The sequence below is a fragment of the Heterodontus francisci genome, chromosome 7, assembly GCF_036365525.1.
Source record: "Heterodontus francisci isolate sHetFra1 chromosome 7, sHetFra1.hap1, whole genome shotgun sequence".
Classification (NCBI taxonomy): Eukaryota; Metazoa; Chordata; class Chondrichthyes; order Heterodontiformes; family Heterodontidae; genus Heterodontus; species Heterodontus francisci.
Window position 1 is genome coordinate 138,325,096 of NC_090377.1, and position 24,693 is coordinate 138,349,788.

The following is a 24,693-nucleotide window of genomic DNA, read 5'->3' on the forward strand; positions in this document are numbered from 1 at the left end:
CCTGAATGTTTGTAAGCGTGCATGGCAAAGTTAAACCCCTTTCCGAGTTTAAGAATGTGTTAATAAACCCTACTACTTTGTTTAACTTTAAAATCCGTGTTGCTGAAGCAGTCATTTATTATTAGGGTCTAAGGGAGGGAATGAAATCCAATCACTAATCTAGTAACGGACAGGTGGTTGAAAAAAACAGGGAAATCTGGTAAGAGGGAAAAAAATTAAATTAACTACGTGTTTGTAACAATATTACAGAATCACAGAATTGTTACAGTGCAGAAGGAGGCCATTCGGCCCATCGTGTCCGCACCGGCTCTTCGAAAGAGCAATTTACTAATTTCCGTTCCCTCGCCTTCTCCCTGTAACCCTGCACGTTTTCCTTTTCATCTAACAGTCTAATTCCTTTTTCAGTCTTCTATTTGTGCTGTCAGTTCAACCACCTTGTTGCAAATGCTGCATGCATTCAGATAACAGTACCTTAATTCTCTCTTATTACTTTCACAACCTTTAGCCTTATCTGCTGATGCACTCTTAGGTTTTTACGTTCTGACCCTTCCTGCACACTCAGATTATCAATTCCCTTATTGTCACCTTGCCCTACTTGTACAATTCACTGGTCCCAGCACAGTTCAGGTGAAGACCATCCCAATGGTATAGCTCCTACTTTTCCCAGTACTGGTGCCAGTGCCTCATGAATCGAAACCCATTTCTCCCACACCAATCTTTAAGCCATTTGAATCTCTAATCTTATTTACTCTATGGCAATTTGCTCGTGCCTCAGGTAATAATCCAGAGATTATTATTTTGAGGTTCTGCGTTTTAGTTTAGTCCTAGCTGCTCATATTCGCAATGCAGAACCTCTTTCCTAATCCTATCTATGCTGTTGGTACTCATGGACCACAACAACTGGATCCTCCCCCTTCCACTGCAGTTCCTCTCCAGCTCTGAGCAGATGTCCCGAATCCCGGCACAGGGCAGGCAACACAGCCTTCTGGACTGTTGCTTTTGACCACTGAGAACTGTGTCTGTTTCCCTGACTATACTGTTTCCTATTATCACTACATTAATATTTACTCTCCCTGCTTGAATGACTTCCTGTACCATGGTGCCATGGTCAGTTTGCTCATCCACTCTGCAGCCCTCACTCTCATACACATAAGCTGCAAGAACCTCAACCTGTTGGACAATTGCAAGGCTCAGGCTCCTCTACTTCTCAAACCCCATACCTGCCTCACTAACAGTCACACCCTTCTGTTCCTGACCACGAACCAAATCAGAAGACCCTAGCCTCGCTTAAGGGGTGTGAATCCCTTCTGGAACGAAGCATCCAAGTAGCTTTTCCACTTCCTGATGCATGGCAGTGTCTGTAGCTCGGCTTCCAGCTCACTGACTTTGAGCCAAAGCTCCTCGAGCTGCACTTACTGCAGATATGGCTGCTGTGGGTCGGTACTGACCACCACCAGGGCCCTTGGAGCGTGAGAGGTGGAAGCAACAGCAGCCAAACTGCCTCAACAACAGCTCAGGATCCCCGCTCCCTAATTCTGCCGCTACCGGTGGAGAGCTGCTGGTCCGTGTCTGAGCTGTGTCTGAGAGCCGCCTGCCAGTCTGTCTTTACAGAACTGAAAAAGGAATTGGTGGATTCTGAGTCATCAGAGTGAAATATTTCAATATCTATCTGTGATGTACCTGTCGAGCCCAGTTCCAAAAAACAGTCTAAATGTCTGTCTCTTGCAGAAATGGTGAGAAGTGAGGGTTTGTCATTTATCCCTTAATCAACATCACTTAAAAAGAAAACAGATTTTCTGGTCATTATCGCATTGCTGTTTGTGGGATCTTTCTGTGCGCAAATTGGCTGCTATGTTAATTTACAACAGTGACTACATTCAAAAGTACTTCATTGGCTGTAAAGCACCTTAGAATGTCCTGATATCATGAAAGACGCTATATAAATGCAAGTCTGTCTCTATTTATATCATGCCTCTGCCATCTTCTTTCTTGTACCATTGAGTGGAGGTTTTATCGTCACTAGTTTATTGGATTGTCAACCAACTCTTCCTTTTTATCTTCAATCCTTCATTTCTTTGCTTATCTTGTCTTCCGATTTCATGTCCACACTGTTAGTGTCCCTAATAAATATGGAGGTAAATTAATTATTCAATACATGGCCATTTTACTGCTATTACCTGTGAGTTTATCCTGTACATGCCTGAGTGTCTTTATCCCAATTCTGATTTTTTCTTTATTGTTCCAGTGTGTGCAGAGTATTTTATTATTTCTATTTATCTGTCCTTGATCAGAACTCCACAATCAGATAGTTTCACTCTATCAATCTTTTCAATACAATAAATCTTAAATGCCTCGAAGATATTACACTTGCAGCTTCTATACCAAAGGGACTGAGCAAAGCAGATTGAGTGCGTGAGTGTTGTCATAACAGTTTTGCTTTTTGTTTAAAAAAAAACTGAGTTCTGTGTGCCTTTAAGACTGAGAAAAAAGGACTTTCTGTGGACACTGAATGGGGACTTGGTGTTTGAAGTACAGGCTGTAAAACCTGTATTCAAGCAACCAGACAGATTGTTATTGAAAGCTTTTAGTTACAGTTCTACAGTGTTTAATATGCACCAAGCGCATCAATGCAGCTTCTGCGAAACATGCAAGTCAACACACGACTGTCATTCATCAATAGACCAAATTCTGCCAGTTTCCTGCAGCATTTCCTTCTGCTCCTGTCACTGCTTTTCCTGCAGCTCCCTCTGCTGCTCCAGCTCTCTCTACTGCTCCAGCTGCCAGGTGAATTAGTTGCTTGTTGAATTCGGTGTGTTTGCATGAAACCCAACTTTCCCTGGAGAGCAGGGAGTGGGAATGAAAGATGCAGAACATTGAGAAGTGACGGGTTTTGTAGGTAACAGGATAAATAAGCACTGGAATCTCATCTTCCTGCTTCTTCCAGGCAGTGAATACATATATTTTGCATATTTTCCCACTGGCTTTCAAAGTGAAGAAAGCTGAGCCATGATCAGCTAATGATGTTCAGCAGGTCTACTAAAAGCAGAAACATAACACGCCGATCAAAACAATGACACTGATACCTGCAGTTAAACATTGACACCATTTAAAGTGTCATTCAGCAGGTCTGCTTCCAAATCCTGTAATAAAAATCAGAAGAAAACTTATTGGTGAATTTCTTCAGTAGTATGACGTCAAAACACAAGGCAAGAAAGTGTATTTAGCATTAATGACTGTGAAGACAGCAGCAGTGGCGTTGTGAAAGATAAAACACAGAAAGAAGCCATTCAGCCCAACATGCTTCTTTGACGCAGCAGTTGTGATTGGTGAATCAGAGTGATATATCTACCAATTTGAACAGCAAGCAGGAAAAGCTGCCCCAATACCACCCACATTTTGCTCGCACCAGCATCGTTTCGTCAGTTTGTCCATCATGCCTTGCAACCTATCATAGCCTTTCCATTTTTGTTCTATAAGTGCTATAGTGCGATATTCCTTCACCAGAATTCGAAGTCAGGTTGCAGTGGCAGCTGAAATATCAGGCCATAACCACTAGACCTCCAGATGCACTGCACTACAAGTTAGCTAAGCCACTTCACTTCAGTCCATTTTCGCTACAGACAACATTCTCACACCAAGTGGCCATTTGAGATAGAACACATAGCACTTATTCAGCCAATGACAAGACCAGGTATGGTTATACACGGACATGAAATGTACAGTGAGGTGAAATAGTACCACAAGCTTCTTTTCCCCTCCTCCTTAAAACTTGCCTCTGACCAACCTTTTAATCATCTGCCCTAATATCCTCTTATATGGCTCAGTTTCACATTTTGTCGAGGATCGCTTCTGTGAAGTGTCTTTAAACATTATACTGTATTAAAGGCATCATATAAATGCAGGCTGTCGTTATGGTTCTAAACATAGGAATAGACCATTCAGCCCCTTGAGATTGTTCCACAATTCAATTAGATCATGGCTGATCTGTGTCTTAACTCTATTTGCCCACATTCATTCCCTTATCTTATGTTTTCTCTGCTCTTTGCTATGTACTCCGTTTTAGACTCTGATTTTGTTCGAAGTCTGCATCATTGTCTCAATTATTGCCGAAGATCCCATTGAGCTCTAGTATGGCTTTTTCTAGTTGCACTTCCAGCGTCCTGGTCTGTGTCTATGTTCCAGAGGATGAGGCCATGATTACTGCCATTGAGGCAACATCAGGACCATGGGCGAGGTGGGAAAACACTTCCAGTGGGTAGGGGTTGCAGCTGAGGATGGGACATAGAATTCTCGAATCACAGCACTGGGTGGAGGCCATTCAACCCACTGTGTCTATGTCAGTTCTTTGCAACGGTGATCCAATTAGTCCCACACTGCTGCTCTTTTCCCATAGCCCGACAATGTTTTTCATTTACACTTCCCTTTCGAAAGTTACTATTAAATCTGCTTTCACCGCCCTTTCAAGCAGTTCATTCCAGATCACAACAACTTGCTAAATTAAACAAAAACTTCTCACCCCATCTTGTCCACCATGGCATTTTTTTAAACAATTATCTTAAATCTGTGGCTTCCGGTTACTGGTGTCATGGAAACAGTTTCTCCTTTTCTGCTCTATCAAGCTGCACTGATGCTCATAATTTTGAACACCTCTATTAAATCTCTGCTTATCTTCTTTGCTGAGAACAATCCCAGGTTCTTTTGACTCTCCACATTACTGAATTTCTTCATCCCAGGATCTGATGCATGTTAGAGAGGTTTTGGAAAATATTGCCACTTGGGAGCCGGAAAGTTCAAAAGGAACCAAATAAGAAAACCCAGTCTCCAGCTTTGTGAATCCTGAAAAATGCTTTGGGAAAGGGAATCAGAGGAGAATGAGGGGTGAACTTCCCAATTGACCAGAGGAAGTCAAGACACCTTTCTCTTCTTTTAAGCTGGAACATTGACATTCATTAATTGGAAAATTACTGCACATCAGGAATTAAAATCTAATGTCGATTTTGTGACATTAAGAATTCTTAGTAGCAGATAAGGTACCGAAAGGGAGACAGCACCCAGTTGTAGGAGAGCTGGTTCATGGTGACATGGATGTGTCTGCAGTGGGTGGGATCAGACTGTTTCCATGTATCCACAATGAACGTCCCACCCTTTAATTTGGAGAAGGAAAACTGACAGAGGACAGTTGCCGTTCTGGTTGCTCTAACTCGTTGACACCCTGATATAGGGCTAAAATAAAAATAGAAAACGTTGAAAATACTCAGCAGATCTAGCAGCATCTGTAGAGAGAGTAACTGAGTTAACGTTTCAAGTTGATGACCTTCCATCAGGGCATCAGAACCCTGATTTAGAGAGTATTGCAATGCATGCATGTGAGTCTCAGAGGTGCAATTCATTAGTGCGTTTGGTTGCTAGCCTAAAGGTTGGTGTTTGTGGCCACCGAAGATGAAGCCTTTCACTGTTATCTCCCCTTCAACTTTCATTGTTGCATGGGCGCAGGTTTTCCATGTGTGCTGTGACTGCAAGACAATATTCCCAAACAGTGCCAGTTCTGCTGTTATCCAGTAAGTTCCCACCCAAATAATTTCTTGAAAATTAATTTCAAACATGAAGTAGACAATATGCAGTTGTGATGATGCAAAACCCACTGTCGAATTCAGGAATGAGGAACTATAGTTCAGTGGATACACTGGGAAGCTGGGGTTGTTCTCCTGCAAGCAGTGAAGGCTAAGAGCAGATTTGATAGAGGTGTTTAGATCGAGGAATTAAGTAGGAACTGTTTTCAATGGCTGAAGGGTTGGTAATCAGGGACACAAATTTAAGATTATTCCCAAAAGAACCAGAGGCAACAAGAGGAAAAGTTATTCATGCAGCAATGAATTGCTTGAGAGGGCAGTGGAAACAAATTCAAAAGCAGCCTTCAAAAGTGAATGCTTAAAAGGAGAATTTTCTTCAGGAAAATGGGGAAAGAGAAGGTGAATGAGACGAACTGCATTTTCAGCACAGACACAATAGGTGAAATCATCTCTTTATGTGAGGTACTTCTCAATGATTTTACAATTCTGTGAATTTTAATCAATGTGAACAATAGATAAATACATTTCAGAAAGCTAAAGCACTTTGAACGTTCACCTGCCAGTGAAAATTTCGCATCAGCTTTCATCACCTGTTATTTTTTCAACTCCACTGCTGCTGCCTTCACAGTCAATCTACCGTTTTACAACCCATTATTGTGAAACACACTTTCTTGCATTGTATCATGCTCTTGTGACGTCATAGCATTGAGCAAATCTAGTGGGAGGTTGTCTTGTATTTCTGTCTCAAGGTTTGGAACCAAACATGCTGAATGACACTTTAAATGGTGCCAATTCTTAACTGTACTGTTGGTTAGTTTATTGACTTGTTTGATTGGTGATGAACATCCACAAGCATAGAACATAGAACATTACAGCGCAGTACAGGCCCTTCGACCCTCGATGTTGCGTCGACCTGTGAAACCATCTGACCTACAATATTCCATTTTCATCCATATGTCTATCCAATGACCACTTAAATGCCCTTCAAGTTGGCGAGTCTACTACTGTTGCAGGCAGGGCGTTCCACGCCCCTACTACTCTGTGTAAAGAAACTACCTCTGACATCTGTCCTATATCTAACACCCCTCAACTTAAAGCTATGTCCCCTCGTGTTTGCCATCACCATCCGAGGAAAAAGACTCTCACTATCCACCCTATCTAACCCTCTGATTATCTTATATGTCTCTATTAAGTCACCTCTCCTCCTCCTTCTCTCCAACGAAAACAACCTCAAGTCCCTCAGCCTTTCCTCGTAAGACCTTCCCTCCATACCAGGCAACATCATAGTAAATCTCCTTTCCAAAGCTTCCACATCCTTCCTATAATGCGGTGACCAGAACTGCACGCAATACTCCAGGTGCGGCCGCGCCAGAGTTTTGTACAGCTGCAGCATGACCTCGTGGCTCCGAAACTCGATCCCCCTACTAATAAAAGCTAACACACCATATGCCTTCTTAACAGCCCTATTAACCTGGGTGGCAACTTTCAGGGATTTATGTACCTGGACACCAAGATCTCTCTGCTCATCTACCCTACCAAGAATCTTCCCATTAGCCCAGTACTCTGCATTCCTGTTACTCCTTCCAAAGTGAATCACCTCACACTTTTCCGCATTAAACTCCATTTGCCATCTCTCAGCCCAGTTCTGCAGCCTATCTATGTCCCTCTGTAACCTACAACATCCTTCGGCACTATCCACAACTCCACCGACCTTCGTGTCATCCGCAAATGTATTAACCCACCCTTCTACACCCTCTTCCCGGTCATTTATAAAAATGACAAACAGCAGTGGCCCCAAAACAGATCCTTGCGGTACACCACTAGTAACTAAACTCCAGGATGAACATTTGCCATCAACCACCACCTTCTTTCAGCTAGCCAATTTCTGATCCAAAGCTCTAAATCACCTTCAACCCCATACTTCCGTATTTTCTGCATTAGCCTACTGTGGGGAACCTTATCAAACGCCTTACTGAAATCCATATACACCACATCCACGGCTTTACCCTCATCCACCTGTTTGGTCACCTTCTCAAAAAACTCAATAAGGTTTGTGAGGCACGACCTACCCTTCACAAAACCGTGCTGACTATCGCTAATGAACTTATTCTTTTCAAGATGATTATAAATCCTATCTCTTATAACCTTTTCCAACATTTTACCCACAACCGAAGTAAGGCTCACAGGTCTATAATTACCAGGGCTGTCTCTACTCCCCTTCTTGAACAAGGGGACAACATTTGCTATCCTCCAGTCTTCCGGCACTATTCCTGTCGACAATGACGACATAAAGATCAAGGACAAAGGCTCTGCAATCTCCTCCCTGGCTTCCCAGAGAATCCTAGGATAAATCCCATCTGGCCCAGGGAACTTATCTATTTTCACACTTTCCAAAATTGCTGACACCTCCTCCTTGTGAACCTCAATCCCATCTAGCCTAGTAGTCTGTATCTCAGTATTCTCTTCGACAACATTTTCTTTCTCTACTGTAAATACTGACGAAAAATATTCATTTAAACGCTTCCCCTATCTCCTCTGATTCCACACACAACTTCCCACTACTATCCTTGATTGGCCCTAATCTAACTCTAGTCATTCTTTTATTCCTGATATACCTATAGAAAGCCTTAGGGTTTTCCTTGATCCTATCCGCCAATGACTTCTCGTGTCCTCTCCTCGCTCTTCTAAGCTCTCCCTTTAGATCCTTCCTGGCTAGCTTGTAACTCTCAAGCGCCCTAACTGAGCCTTCACGTCTCATCCTAACATAAGCACCAAAACATCACAAGGCCCTAAAGTCCAAGAGGAAGAAGATCAACATGTCAGCCCTAAAAAAAGAGAGGAATTCCAATTGCAGCTCAGAATCATTCTGGAAAATCTTCATCCAACTCAATTTCAGAACAGTGGGACCAAATAAAGTCAGCAATATTAGACTCATGTGCCCAAACCATTGGGGTTGGACTTTGTCATAACCAAAACTGGTTCAATGAAAATGATACTCAAACATGTGACCTCCTGGAAAAAAAAAAACAGCAGCCTTCATTGCCTGGCAGAACAACCCAAGGTTGCAACTCAAGGAGGCAGCATACCAACAGCTCAAGGCTGATGCCCAAAGACAAAACCGAAATATAAAGGAAATGTGGTGGAAAGAGAAAGCCAGAGAGGTTGGCGGAGACAGTGGTGTAGTGGTAATGCAACTGGACTAGTAATTCAGAGGCCTAGCCTAATGCCCTGGGGATCCAGATTCAAATAGCTCTACAGAAGCTGGTGGAATTTAAATTCAATTAATTGATAGAATCTGGAATTGAAAGCGAGTCTCAGTAAAAGTGCCATGAAATGATTATCGATATTCATAAAAAATCCCATCTGGTTCATAATGTCCTTTAGGGAAGGAAATCTTCCATCCTGACCTGGTCTGGCCTACATGTGGCTCCAGATCCACAGCATTGTGATTGACACTGAACTGCTCTCTGAAACTGCCACTCAGTTCAAGGGAAATTAGGAATGGACAACAAATGCTGCCCTTGTCAGCATCACCCACATCCCATGAAAAATAGAAAAAAGTATGCTGCTCATCACGAAATGCAAAGTCTTTTTTTTTTGAAGCTACCAGAGCCTTCTTCTTTGGCCTCCTTGTCTCTCGAGAGACAATGGGTCAGCACCTAGAGGTGGTCAGTGGTTTGTGAAGCAGCGCCTGGAGTGGCTATAAAGGCCAATTCGAGAGTGACAGACTCTTCCACAGGAGGTGCAGATAAAATTGGCTGTCGGGGCTGTTACACAGTTGGCTCTCCCCTTGCGCTTCTATCTTTTTTCCTACCAACTGCTAAGTCGCTTCGACTCGCCAAACTTTAGCCCCGCCTTTATGGCTGCCCGCCAGCTCTGGCGATCACTGGCAACTGACTCCTACGACTTGTGATCAATGTCACAGAACTTCATGTCGCGTTTGCAGACGTTTTTAAAGCGGAGACATAGATGGCCGGTGGGTCTGATACCAGTGCCGAGCTCGCTGTACAATGTGTCCTTGAGGATCCTGCCATCTTCCATGCGGCTCACATGGCCAAGCCATCTCAAGCGCCGCTGGCTCAGGAGGGTGTATATGCTGGGGATATTGGCCGCCTCGAGGACTTCTGTGTTGGAGATACGGTCCTGCCACCTGATGCCAAGGATTCTCTGGAGGCAGCGAAGATGGAATGAATTGAGACGTCACGCTTGGCTGACATACGTTGTCCAGGCCTCACTGCTGTAGAGCAAGGTACTGAGGACACAGGCTTGATACACTTGGACTTTTGTGTTCCGTGTCATTGCGCCATTTTCCCACACTCTCTTGGCCAGTCTGGACATAGCAGTGGAAACCTTTCCCATGCGCTTGTTGATTTCTGCATCAAGAGACAGGTTATTGGTGATAGTTGAGCCTAGGTAGGTGAACTCTTGAACTACTTCCAGAGCGTGGTCGCCGATATTGATGGATGGAGCATTTCTCACGTCCGGTCCCATGATGTTTGTTTTCTTGAGGCTGATGGTAAGGCCAAATTCGTTGCGGCTGCCAGAGCCAACTATAGAGTGAGGCCAAGTGGACAAAACCCACTTCATTCATGGGCTGGCATTTCTCTTAAAGATGACAATACCATCCGTAAATGACGGAAGGAACATTTTGAACAACTCCTCAGCCATAAATCCACAGTGGCAGCTGATACTCTCCAGGCTATTCTCCAGTGCCCTGTAGTAGAACCCGTGGGTGAACCACCATCGATGGGAGAGCTGCAACAAGCAATCAAACAGGTGAAAAACAACAAAGCCTGCGGCCCGATGGTATTCCAGCTGAGGTCTTCAATGCTGGTGGGCTTTTGCTTCATACACTTCCCCAACGGATCTGGGAAGAAAAAGAATTCCCTCCACCCCTGACTTCAGGGATGTGACAATTGTAACTATCTCCAAGAAGGAAGATAAATCATGCTTTAGGAACTAGTTAGATATTTCCCTCTTGTCCATAGCAGGAAAATCCTGACACACGTTCTCCTGAATCGCCTGCTTTCTGTGGCTGAGAAAATCCTCCCAAAAACACAGTCTGGCTTTAGGCCTTCCAGAGGAACCTCTGACATGGTCTTTGTTGCCCAACAAATCCAGGAAAAATGTCGAGAACAACACCAGGAACTCTTCATTGTATCGAAATGACCAAAGCTATGTGAATTGTGCTCCAATGACTTGGATGTACTAGAAGTTTCATCACAATCTTGAAATTGCTTCATGATGACATGATTGCAACTGTCTGAAAGAGACACCTTCAAAATACGGACTGGCGTCAAACAAGGCTGTGTGATAGCCCCCATACTATTCACAATCTATCTTATATTGGCTATTTACCACATCAAAGAGCAACTACCTTCCGGTGCCAGTATTAATTGCTATCTAGATGGAAAGTTGTTAAACGTCGATCACCTCCATGCCATAACAAAACTGACCACCATTGACATGCATGATCTACATTTGTGGATGACTGCTGTGTCATTGCCATCTCTGCACCAGATTTGCAAGCTACTCTCAATCTCTTCAATTCTGCATACAAGTAACTCGACCTGTCCTTGAATGTTGCCAAAGCAAAACGCATGTATCAACCCACACCTGGTCAGCCAAATATTCCACCTGTTTTATATGTTGATGGATCGACTCTGGAATATGTCGAGCACTTCTCATACCTTGGCAATTACCTCTCTCAAAAGGCCGCCATTAATGAGTTGAGCCAGTTCAGCCTTCTGCAAATTATGGCAGCGAGTGCTTGACAACAAAGACCACTGAAAATCAACAAGAGTCTCAGTGTAAAGAGTAATTGTTATCACCACCCACTTGGACTGCAGTGAGACCTAGATTGTGTATCAGCAACACATTAGAGCACTGGGGCAATTTGATTAGCAAGGCTTCTGGATTCAATGGAAGGACCATCAGACAAACACCAGTGTCCTTCTTGAATCCAGATCCACAGACATTCAGGCAAAATACCTGCAAAATCAACTCCGATGGAGTGGCCACTTTTTCCACATGGCTGAAATTTGTGTCTCCCACCAGCTGCTGTTCTCACAACTCTCAAATGGCCAACGTTGCAGGGGAGGGCAAAAAAATGCTTCAAAGACACGCTGAAGCTCTACTTAAAGCGCGGCTGCATTGGCCTTAACAACCGGGAGGAGCTTGCTACCAGTCATTCAGAATAGTAACCTCACTATTTAAAAAAATGAGGGAGAGGAAAAACAGGGAATTACAGACCAGTTAGCCTTAGATAAGTAGTGGGGAAAATGCTAGAGTCTATTATAAAGGATGTGATAGCAGAACACCTGGAAAGCATAAACGGAATTGGACAAAATCAGCATGTGTTTATGAAAGCGAAATCATGCTTAACAAATCTACTAGAGGTTTTTGAGGATGTAACTAATAGAATAGATAAAGGAGAACCGGTGGATGTGGTGTATTTGGATTTTCAGAAGGCTTTTGATAAGGTCCCACGCAAGAGGTTAGTGTGCAAAATTAAAACACATGGGATTGGGGGTGAAAGACTGGCATGGATTGAGAATTGGTTGACAGACAGGAAACAGAGAATAGGAATAAATGGGTTTTTTCCCGGGTGGCAGGCAGTGACTAGTGGGGTACCGCAGGGATCAGTGCTTGGGGCCCAGCTATTCAGAATATATATCTTCATGACTTGGGTGAGGGAACTAACTGTATCATTTCCAAGTTTGCAGATGACACAAAGCTGGGGGAGGGGGGGCGCTGGGTGGGAATGCAAGCTGTGAGGAGGTTGCAAAGAGGCTCCAATGTGATTTGGACAAGTTGGGTGAGTGGGCAAATGCATGGCAGATGCAGTATAATGTGGATAAATGTGAGGTTATCCACTTTGGTTGTAAAAACAGAAAGGCAGATTATTATCTGAATGGTGATAGATTGGGAAAGAGGGAGGCGCAATGAGATCTGGGTGTCCTTGTACACCAGTTGCTGAAAGCAAGCATTCAAGTGCAGGAAGTATGTTGGCCTTCATTGCAAGAGGATTTGAGTACAGGAGCAAGGATGTCTTACTGCAGTTATGCAGAGCTTTGGTGAGATCACATCTGGAGTATTGTGTGCAGTTTTGGTCTCCTTATCTGAGGAAGGATGGTCTTGCCTTGGAGGGAGTGCAAAGATGATTTACTAGGCTGATTCCTGGGATGGCAGGATTGACGTATGATTTATTTTATGTAAATATCAGTGACAGCTTCGATTAGTTCACCACAAACAACTGGTCAGCATTTTCCTCTGAATCTGGCATCCCTTTATCATGGAACAGAATGACTGTGGTTATACCCTTATCAGGTAGAGTTATTAACAGATTTGTTTGAAAAGTTGTATCAAGGTTTTCATGGCGAGAGTGGTATACATTGAGTAAGATATTTATTTATGGTTCACGCCATGTGAATTTTGTCTGAACTAGCAGTTGTTACCTTAAAAGAGAGGAGTTCTTAGAAGAACTGGCAGACCTCGACGTTTTGGACAGTGTACACTGCATACATTCTGGAGAAATTTCTTGAGACAACGGGAAGAGTACGCTACCCAAAATGTCGAGGCCTATCAGTTCTTCTAAGAACTACTCTCTTTTACCTTAACAACTGCTCTTTTCAGAGAAAGTCAACATGGTGTAAATTGTAAAAAAAAGTTGTCTTACTCAACGTATGATTTGTTTTGTGCTGAAGTAATTTATTGGTCCTGGTAAATGTTATAATTTTGTTGAGGGAATTTAATAAACAATGACCTTCTTTCAAAGCTCAGTATTGTTGAGTTATAAAACAGTAAGCAGCAGAATTCTCAGCTGGAAACAATATTGATCCATTGTGTGTGTCTGTGTCACATCGTTGTAAAAGATCAATCCGACTGTTCAAAACCTGCCCAGACCATGTGGCTTTATTGTAGCAAAATACAATTCAGTTAGCACCTCCTAATAACAGAGCCAGACCCGATGTTTCCTTCGTGCAGAAGTCACATATTGGCAAAGTAATTCATGACTTGCAGTGATTAACTTCAAAAGCTGACACTTCATTTTTAAAGATTTCACTCTTTTTAAGAGATGCTGGGTGAAGGATTGCACCATTGTATCCATTCATAGGAAATCGGGCAGGGAGAGTTATCATACTTCATAAAAGAGTCTGAAATCCAGAAGTATAAATAGTTTTAATAATGAGGAAACTGTAAAACTGTCTGCGAATAAACAAGTGTGAAGATAATTCCTGTAGCGAGCTCTGTCCTTCAGGACTCATCCAGTAGTGGTGCTACCAAGCCGCTTTTGATGATCAGAATTGAAGTTCACCCACACAGAGCACATTCAGTGCCGTTGCTACTTCAGTGCTTGTTCCGACTGGGGTTCAACATGGAGGAACACTGATTCATCAACTTAGGAATCGTGGTAATCAGCAGGATGTATCCTTCAGAACATAGGAACATAGGGTATAGGAGCAGGAGTAGGCCATTTGGCCCCTCAAGCCTGCTTAACCGTCAACTAGATCATGGCTGATCATCTGAATTATATTTTCCCACACTATCACCATATCCTTTGATTCATTTGATATCTAGAAATCTATCGATCTCTGTCTTGAATATATTCAATGACTGAGCCTCCACTGCCTTCTGGGGTAGAGAATTCCAAAGATTCACCACGCTCTGAGTGAAGAGATTCCTCCTCATCTCAGTCCTAAATAGCCGACCCCTTATTCTGAGACTGTGTCACCTGGTTCTAGACCCTTCAGCCAGGGGTAACATCCTTCCTGTATGTACCTTGTTGAGCCCTGTAAGAATTTTATATGTTTTGATGAGATCACCACTCATTCTTCTAAACTCTAGAGAATACAGGCCCAGTCTCCTCAATCTCTCCTCACAGGACAATCCCACCGGAGACCAAAACTGTACACAGTACTCCAGGTGCAGTCTCACTAAGGCTGTAGAAAATTTCAGCAAGACATCTTTACTTCTGTACTCAAAACCTCTTGTAATAAAGGCCAACATACCATTTGCCTCCCCAATTGCTTTCTACACCTGTATATTAAGAACAAAGAAAATTACAGCACAGGAACAGGCCCTTCGGCCCTCCAAGCCTGCGCCGATCCAGATCCTCTATCTAAACCTGTCGCCTATTTTCTAAGGGTCTGTATCTCTTTGCTTCCTGCCCATTCATGTATCTGTCCAGATACATCTTAAAAGACGCGATCGTGCCCGCGTCTACCACCTCCACTGGCAATGCGTTCCAGGCACCCACCACCCTCTGCGTAAAGAACTTTCCACGCATATCCCCCCTAAACTTTTCCCCTCTCACTTGTGACCCCTAGTAATTGAATACCCCACTCTGGGAAAAAGCTTCTTGCGATCCACCCTGTCTATACCTCTCATGATTTTGTACACCTCAATCAGGTCCCCCCTCAACCTCCGTCTTTCTAATGAAAATAATCCTAATCTACTCAACCTCTCTTCATAGCTAGCACCCTCCATACCAGGCAACATCCTGGTGAACCTCCTCTGCACCCTCTCCAAAGCATCTACATCCTTTTGGTAATGTGGCGACCAGAACTGCACGCAGTATTCCAAATGTGGCCGAACCAAAGTCTTATACAACTGTAACATGACCTGCCAACTCTTGTACTCAATACCCCGTCCGATGAAGGAAAGCATGCCGTATGCCTTCTTGACCACTCTATTGACCTGCGTTGCCACCTTCAGGGAACAATGGACCTGAACACCCAAATCTCTCTGTACATCAATTTTCCCCAGGACTTTTCCATTTATTCTATAGTTCACTCTTGAATTGGATCTTCCAAAATGCATCACCTCGCATTTGCCCGGATTGAACTCCATCTGCCATTTCTCTGCCCAACTCTCCAATCTATCTATATTCTGCTGTATTCTCTGACTGTCCCCTTCACTATCTGCTACTCCACCAATCTTAGTGCCGTCTGCAAACTTGCTAATCAGACCACCTATACTTTCCTCCAAATCATTTATGTATATCACAAACAACAGTGGTCCCAGCACGGATCCCTGTGGAACACCACTGGTCACACGTCTCCATTTTGAGAAACTCCCTTCCACTGCTACTCTCTGTCTCTTGTTGCCCAGCCAGTTCTTTTTCCATCTAGCTAGTACACCCTGGATCCCATGCGGCTTCACTTTCTCCATCAGCCTACCATGGGGAACCTTATCAAACGCCTTACTGAAGTCCATGTATATGACATCAACAGCCCTTTGGAGATGTCACTTCCTCAAAGAATTCCATTAAGTTGGTAAGACATGACCTTCCCTGCACAAAACCATGTTGCCTATCACTGATAAGCCCATTTTCTTCCAAATGGGAATAGATCCTATCCCTCAGTATCTTCTCCAGCAGCTTCCCTATCACTGACGTCAGGCTCACCGGTCCATCATTACCTGGATTATCCCTGCTACCCTTCTTAAACAAGGGGACAACATTAGCAATTCTCCAGTCCTCCGGGACCTCACCCGTGTTTAAGGATGCTGCAAAGATATCTGTTAAGGCCCCAGCTATTTCCTCTCTCGCTTCCCTCAGTAACCTGGGATAGATCCCATCCGGACCTGGGGACTTGTCCACCTTAATGCCTTTTAGAATACCCAACACTTCCTCCCTCCTTATGCCGACTTGACCTAGAGTAATCAAACATCTATCCCTAACCTCAACATCCGTCATGTCCCTTTCCTCGGTGAAAACCAATGCAAAGTACTGGTTCAGAATCTCACCCATTTTCTCTGACTCCACGCATAATTTTCCTCCTTTGTCCTTGAGTGGGCCAATCCTTTCTCTAGTTACCCTCTTGCTCCTTATATATGAATAAAAGGCTTTGGGATTTTCCTTAACCCTGTTTGCTAAAGATATTTCATGACCCCTTTTAGCCCTCTTAATTGATCGTTTCAGATTGGTCCTACATTCCCGATATTCTTCCAAAGCTTCGTCTTTCTTCAGCCGCCTAGACCTTATGTATGCTTCCTTTTTCCTCTTAGCTAGTTTCACAATTTCACCTGTCATCCATGGTTCCCTAATCTTGCCATTTCTAGCCCTCATTTTCACAGGAACATGTCTCTCCTGCACGCTAATCAACCTCTATTTAAAAGCCTCCCATATATCAAATGTGGATTTATCTTCAAACAGCTGCTCCCAATCTACATTCCCCAGCTCCTGCCGAATTTTGGTATAGTTGGCCTTCCCCCAATTTAGCACTCTTCCTTTAGGACCACTCTCGTCTTTGTCCATGAGTATTCTAAAACTTACGGAATTTTGATCACTATTCCCAAAGTAGTCCACTACTGAAACTTCAACCACCTGGCCGGGCTCATTCCCCAACACCAGGTCCAGTATGGCCCCTTCCCGAGTTGGACTATTTACATACTGCTCGAGAAAACCCTCCTGGATGCTCCTTACAAATTCTGCTCCATCTAGACCTCTAACATTAAGTGAATCCCAGTCAATGTTGGGAAAATTAAAATCTCCTATCACCACCCTGTTGCTCCTACATCTTTCCATAATCTGTTTACATATTTGTACCTGTATCTCACGCTCGCTGTTGGGAGGCCTGGAGTACAGCCCCAACATTGTTACCGCACCCTTCCTATTTCTGAGTTCTGCCCATATTGCCTCACTGCTCGAGTCCTCCATAGTGCCTTCCTTCAGCACAGCTGTGATATCCTCTTTGACCAGTAATGCAACTCCTCCACCCCTTTTACCTCCCTCTCTATCCCGCCTGAAGCATCGATATCCTGGGATATTTAGTTGCCAATCGTGCCCTTCCCTCAACCAAGTCTCAGTAATAGCAATAACATACTCCCAGGTACTAATCCAAGCCCTAAGTTGATCTGCCTTACCTACTACACTTCTTGCATTGAAACAAATGCACCTCAGACCACCAGTCCCTTTGCGTTCATCATCTGCTTCCTGCCTACTCTTCCCCTTAGTCATGCTGACTTCATTATCTAGTTCCTTACAGGCTTTAGTTACTATCTCCTTACTGTCCACTGACCTCATTTGGTTCCCATCCCCCTGCCACATTAGCTTTCAGTGACTCATGGACAAGGACACCCAGATCCCTTTGGACATCAACACTTCCCAATCTCTCACCATTACAGAAATACTCTATATTTCTGTTTCTCCTACCAAAGTGGATAACTTCACATTTTTCCACATTATATTCCATCTGCCATGTTCTTGCTCACTCATTTAGCCTGTCTTAATCCGTTTAAAGCCTCTTTGCATCCTCATCACATCTCACATTCCCATTTAGTTTTGTGTCCTCAACAAATTTGGAAATAATACATTTGGCCCCCACATCCAAATCATTGGTATAGATTGTGAATAGCTGGGGCCCAAGCATTGATCCTTGTGGTAATCCACTAGTCACAGCCTGTTTACCTGAGAATGACCCGCTTATTTCAACTCCCTGTTTTCTGTCCGTAAACCAATTCTCAATCCATCCCAGTATATTATCCACAATCCCATGTGCTCCAGTTTTATTTACTAACTCTTGTGTGGGACCTTATTGAAAGCCTTCTGAAAATCCAAACGCACCATATCCCTTATCTACTCTTCAGATGTTTGACCTGATGCTGTAAGACTGCAGGCGTCAGGAGTCAATATGCCGACTTAGAATATTGGGCCACAGTTAATCAGGCCACACTTAGAATATTGCGTGCAATTCTGGTCGCCACACTATCAGAAGGACGTGGCGGCTTTGGAGAGGGTACAGAAGAGGTTTACCAGGATGTTGCCTGGTCTGGAGGGCATTAGCTATGAGGAGAGGTTGGATAAACTCAGATTGTTTTCACTGGAACAACGGAGGTGGAGGGGCGACATGATCGAGGTTTATAAAGTTATGAGCGGCATGGACTGAGTGGATAGTCAGAAGCTTTTTCCCAGGGTGGAGGAGTTGGTTACTAGGGGACATAGGTTTAAGGTGAGAGGGGCAAAGTTTAGAGGGAATGAAGACAATAAACAGATCAGAAATGATCTATTCGAATGTGAGTACTGACTCAAAGGGCTGAATTTTCTTCCACTTGTTCTAATGTTTCATCCTATGAACTAGCACATCCCAGAGAGGAGAGAGTGCGATACCAGTCAATGTAAAACTGAAGCCAGCCATGGTCGGGGGAGGAGAGATGGAGAGAACCAGCTGGTGTAATATTGAACCCAGCCAGAAACAGCATCCTCAGTGGAGAAGAGACTGGAGAACAAATGAGTGTAGAACTGAACACAGCCAGAGGTAGCACCGACAGGGGAAAAGAGGGAGTACAATCAGTGATTGTGCAACCGAACCATGGATTTGAAAGAGTAGAGTGTGAGCTGATGCATTTTAGTAGAAGGGACTGGGGATGGCAATATAATGCTTAATGGCACAATTCTAAAGAATGTGCAGAGAGAGAGAGACCTGGGGGTTCATGTGCCGAGGTCTTTGAAGATGGCATGTTGCGAGAGTATTTGGCATAGCTTACAGGATCTTGGGCTTTGTAGGATGTGAGAGTCCTCTGTGGAGCATCACTTCGGCTCGGAGCCGTACTCTAGATGCAACAGGAATGAGTGACTCAACACCAAATAATGTGTAAAAACAGTAATTTTGTTGAGTAATTATTAAACAATTATTAATGATAAAAAGGAAGAGAAGGAAAAGAGTATAGAAAGATAAAAAAAACTTCTCGCACACTGCTGTAATACCAAATTAGTCTGTTGACGACTCCCTAAAATGGTACTGTTTCCCCCTTGCTATATACATCACCAAGTCTCCAGAGAACCTTGTATGGGGGTAGACGCTCCAGTCAGTCACTCTGTTGACATCCCTTCCTCAGTAGTCTTCAGTCGATGACTAGTGCGCTCCGGCTGCAAACCCGAACGTTGGATGCTGTGCCCCTTTAAGTCCAGTTTCTGGCTCCATCCCAGCTCCCCAAGGTTTCCATCCAGACATTCTCAAAACAAAGGTCTGACAACCATGAGTCCTTATGAAATTCTTCTCACAGGTACGATGAGACTATTCAGGTTATTGACACATCAACAAAGAACAGTACAGCAAAGGAACAGGCCATTCGGCCCTCCAAGCCTGCGCCGATCTTGATGCCTGCCTAAACTAAAACCTTCTGCACTTCCGGGGTCCGTATCCCTCTATTCCCATCCTATTCATGTATTTGTCAAGATGCCTCTTAAACGTCCCTATGGTACCTGCTTCCACCACCTCCCCCGGCAACAAGTTCCAGGCACTCACCACCCTCTGTGTAAAGAACTTGCCTCGCACATACCCTCTAAACTTTGCCCCTCTCACCTTAAACCTATGTCCACCCTAGGAAAAAGCTTCTGACTATCCACTCTGTCCATGCCGCTCATAACTTTGTAAACCTCTATCATATCGCCCCTCCACCTCTGTCGTTCCAGTGAAAACAATCCGAGTTTATCCAACCTCTCCTCATAACTAATGCCCTCCAGACCAGGCAACATCCTGGTAAACCTCTTCTGTACCCTCTCCAAAGCCGCCACGTCCTTCTGGTAGTGTGGCAACTAGAATTGCATGCAATATTCTAAGTGCGGCCTAACTAAAGTTCTGTACAACTGCAGCATGACTTGCCTATTTTTATACTCTGTGCCCCGACCAATGAAGGCAAGCATGCCGTATGCCTTCTTGACTACCTGATCCACCTGCGTTGCCACTTTCAGTGACCTGTGGACCTGTACGCCCAGATCTCTCTGCCTGTCAATACTCCTAAGGGTTCTGCCATTTACTGTATACTTCCCACCTGCATTAGACCTTCCAAAATGCATTACCTGACATTTGTCCGAATTAAACCCCATCTGCCATTTCTCCACCCAAGTCTCCAACCGATCTATATCCTGCTGTATCCTCTGACAATCCTCATCACTGTCCGCAACTCCACCAACCTTAGTGTCGTCCGCAAACTTACGAATCAGACCAGCTACATTTTCCTCCAAATCATTTATATATACTATAAACAGCAAAGGTCCCAGCACTGATCCCTGCATAACACCACTAGTCACATCCCTCCATTCAGAAAAGCACCCTTCCACTGCTACCCTCTGTCTTCTATGACCGAGCCAGTTCTGTATCCATCTTGCCAGCTCCCCTCTGATCCCATGTGACTTCACCTTTTGTACCAGTCTGCCATGAGGGACCTTGTCAAAGGCTTTACTGAAGTCCATATAGATAACATCCACTGCCCTTCCTTCATCAATCATCTGTGTCACTTCCTCAAAAAAAACAATCAAATTAGTGAGACACGACCTCCCCTTCACAAAACCATGCTGCCTCTCGCTAATAAGTTTGTTTGTTTCCAAATGGGAGTAAATCCTGTCCTGAAGAATCCTCTCTAAAAATTTCCCTACCACTGACGTAAGGCTCACCGGCCTATAATTTCCTGGATTATCCTTGCTACCCTTCTTAAACAAAGGAACAACATTGGCTATTCTCCAGTCATCTGGGACCTCACCTGTAGCCAATGAGGATGCAAATATTTCTGTCAAGGCCCCAGCAATTTCTTCCCTTGCCTCCCTCAGTATTCTGGGGTAGATCCCATCAGGCCCTGGGGACTTATCTACCTTAACGCTTTGCAAGACACCAAACACCTCCTTTTTGATAATGAGATGACTCAGACTATCTGCACTCCCTTCCCTAGGCTCATCATCCACCAAGTCCTTCTCCTTGGTAAATACTGATGCAAAGTACTCATTTAGTACCTCGCCCATTTCCTCTGGCTCCACACATAGATTCCCTTCTCTGTCCTTGAGTGGGCCAACCCTTTCCCTGGTTACCCTCTTGCTCTTTATATACGTTTAAAAAGCCTTGGGATTTTCCTTAATCCTGTTTGCCAATGACTTCTCATACCCCTTTTAGCCCTCCTGACTCCTTGCTTAAGTTCCTTCCTACTGTCTTTATATTCCTCAAGGGATTCGTCTGTTCCTAACCTTCCAGCCCTTACGAATGCTTCCTTTTTCTTTTTGACAAGGCTCACAATATCCCGCGTTATCCAAGCTTCCCGAAACTTGCCAAACTTATCCTTCTTCCTCACAGGAACATGCTGGTCCTGGATTCTAATCAACTGACGCATGAAAGACTCCCACATGTCAGATGTTGATTTACCCTCAAACAGCCGCCCCCAATCTAAATTCTTCAGTTCCTGCCTAATATTGTTATAATTAGCCTTCCCCCAATTTAGCACCTTCACCCGAGGACTACTCTTATCCTTATCCACAAGTACCTTAAAACTTAGAGAATTATAGTAACTGTTCCCGAAATGCTCCCCTACTGAAACTTCGACCACCTGGCCGGGCTCATTCCCCAATACCAGGTCCAGTACGGCCCCTTCCCTAGTTGGACTATCTACGTTTTGTTTCAAGAAGCCCTCCTGGATGCTCCTTACAAATTATGCCCCATCCATGCCCCTCGCACTAATTGAGTCCCAGTCAATATAGGGGAAGTTAAAATCACCCTCCACTACAACCCTGTTACCTTTACATCTTTCCAAATTCTGTCTACATATCTGCTCCTCTGCCTCCCGCTGACTGTTGGGAGGCCTGTAGTAAACTCCCAACATCGTGACTGCACCCTTCCTATTCCTGAGCTCCACCCATATTGCCTCGCTGCATGACCCCTCTGAGGTGTCCTCCCGCAGTACAGCTGTGATATTCTCCTTAACCAGTAATGCAACTCCCCCACCCCTTTTACATCCCCCTCTATCCCGCCTGAAGCTTCTAAATCCTGGAACATTTAGCTGCCAATCCTGTCCTTCTCTGAACCAGGTCTCTGTAATAGCAACATCATAGTTCCAAGTACTAATCCAAGCTCTAAGTTCATCTGCCTTACCTGTTTTACTTCTTGCATTGAAACAAATGCACTTCAGACCACCAGTCCCGCTGTTCTCTGCAACATCTCCCTGCCTGCTCTTCCTCTTAGTCTTACTGGCCTTATTTACTAGTTCCCCTTCCTTTATTACACTTGCTGTCCTACTGCTCTGGTTCCCACCCCCCTGCCACACCAGTTTAAATCCTCCCGAGTGACGCTAGCAAACCTTGCAGCCAGGATATTTGTGCCCCTCCAGTTTAGATGCAACCCATCCTTCTTGTACAGGTCCCATCTGTCCCTGAAGAGATTCCAATGGTCCAGATATCTGAAGCCCTCCCTTCTACACCAGCTGTTCAGCCACGTGTTTAGCTGCACTATCTTCCTATTTCTAGCCTCACTGGCACGTGGCACAGGGAGTAATCCCGAGATTACAACCCTAGAGGTCCTGTTTTTTTAAACTTTCTACCTAACTCCCTAAACTCCCCCTGCAGGATTTCATCACTCTTCCTGCCTATGTCGTTGGTACCGATGTGTACCACAACCTCTGGCTGTTCACCCTCCCCATTCAGAATGCCCCCTGTCCGTTTAGAGACATCCTTGACCCTGGCACCAGGGAGGCAACATCCCATCCTGGAGTCTCTTTCACGTCCACAGAAGCGCCTATCTGTGCCCCTGACTATAGAGTCCCCTATAACTATTGCTCTTCTGCGCTTTGTCCCTCCCTGCTGAACAACAGTGCCAGCCGTGGTGCCACTGCTCTGGCTGCTGCTGTTTACCCCTGATAGGCCATCCCCCCCAACAGTATCCAAGACGGTATACTTGTTGGAGAGGAGGATAGCCACAGGGGATTCCTGTACTGACTGCATGCCCCTTCTAGCGGTCACCCATCTATCTGCCTGCACCTTGGGTGTAACCACTTCTCTAAAACTCCTGTCTATGACTCTTTCTGCCACTGCATGCTCCTAAGTGCATCCAGTTGCCGCTCCAACCGATCCATGCGGTCTGTGAGGAGCTGCAACTGGATACACTTCCTGCAGATGTAGTCGCCTGGAACGCTGGAAGCGTCACGGACTTCCCACATCTCACAGGTGAAGCACTTCACCCCTCTAACTGTCATTTCTAGCACTAATTAATTAATTAATATAAAATAAATACTTATTAAATCCTTACTAAATTGTTATAATTAACTATATGGTCCCTAGTGCTAGATTCCTACTATAAATATTAAATGCTAACTAAATACAGTAATCTCCTCCCTCTGGTTTAGTTACTCTACTTATTAATTAGTTAATTAAGGGTTTTAATCAATTTTTACCAATGTTTTATTTTCAAATTCAGTACAAATTCCCTACCAGCCATTCAGGTCACAGCTTTCCTGTGACGTCACTTTTCAGTTTTTTTTTTTACCAGAGGTAAGTTTATTATACTTACCGGTCCGGAACTCCGCCCTCCGAGTCTTCTCCGTGAATGTAGGCCGCGAATCCCCGAGCTAAGTTTTTTATACTTACCGGTCCGGAACTCCGCCCTCCGAGTCTTCTCCGTGAATGTAGGCCGCGAATCCCCGAGCTAAGTTTTTTATACTTCCCAGTCCGGAACTCCGCCCTCCGAGTCTTCTCCGTGAATGTGTCTCTCACCTGCCATTAATTTGGTGACACTGTCCATCTTTTGATACCACACCATAATGGACCACCCCATGTGCAAGGTTATCCATCGTCCTGGCTTGCAGTTCAAGGGTCATGGAATACCATAAGAACTGATTTCTGTTTAAACAATGAGAAAGCAACTGTTATTTTCATGGAGAAAAACAGTAGTGTAGACAAAAGCAACAGCTGTGCACGGCCTGGTCTGACCAGTATGAAAACCAAAGGACGAGGTTCTTGGAAAAATACATGTTCACAATTAATAATATACCAATGCTTACATAATTGATTAACTACTTGAGTCAGAGCACAATGACACCGAGTTTGAAATCAATGTCTACAAAGCAACCTTTAAAAAAATCAGGTTTAATACAGTTTTTTAAAAAAAAAATCAAAAGCCAAGAAAAAACAAGGTAGAAGTAAAATGCAAAAACTCACAAAAAGTAATGAACAAACAAAGAAGAAAATTACAGCACAGGAACAGGCCCTTCGGCCCTCCAAGCCTGCGCCGATCCAGATCCTCTATCTAAACATGTCGCCTATTTTCTAAGAGTCTGTATCTCTTTGCTTCCTGCCCATTCATGTATCTGTCTAGATACATCTTAAAAGATGCTATCGTGCCCGCGTCTACCACCTCCGCTGGCAACG

At 44.2% G+C, this 24,693-nt stretch overlaps 1 long non-coding RNA gene across 1 annotated transcript in view; it reads right to left on the minus strand.

The window, feature by feature from the left end:
* Positions 1-2,662: 2,662 nt before the first annotated feature.
* Positions 2,663-24,693, minus strand: part of LOC137372360 (uncharacterized) — a 53,024-nt gene continuing 30,993 nt past the window's right edge. The window contains exons 2-3 of the long non-coding RNA XR_010975423.1: positions 24,040-24,165; positions 2,663-3,036 (exon numbers count right to left, since the gene is read on the minus strand). This is a non-coding gene — a long non-coding RNA (uncharacterized lncRNA). The remainder of the gene's footprint in view (positions 3,037-24,039; positions 24,166-24,693) is intronic.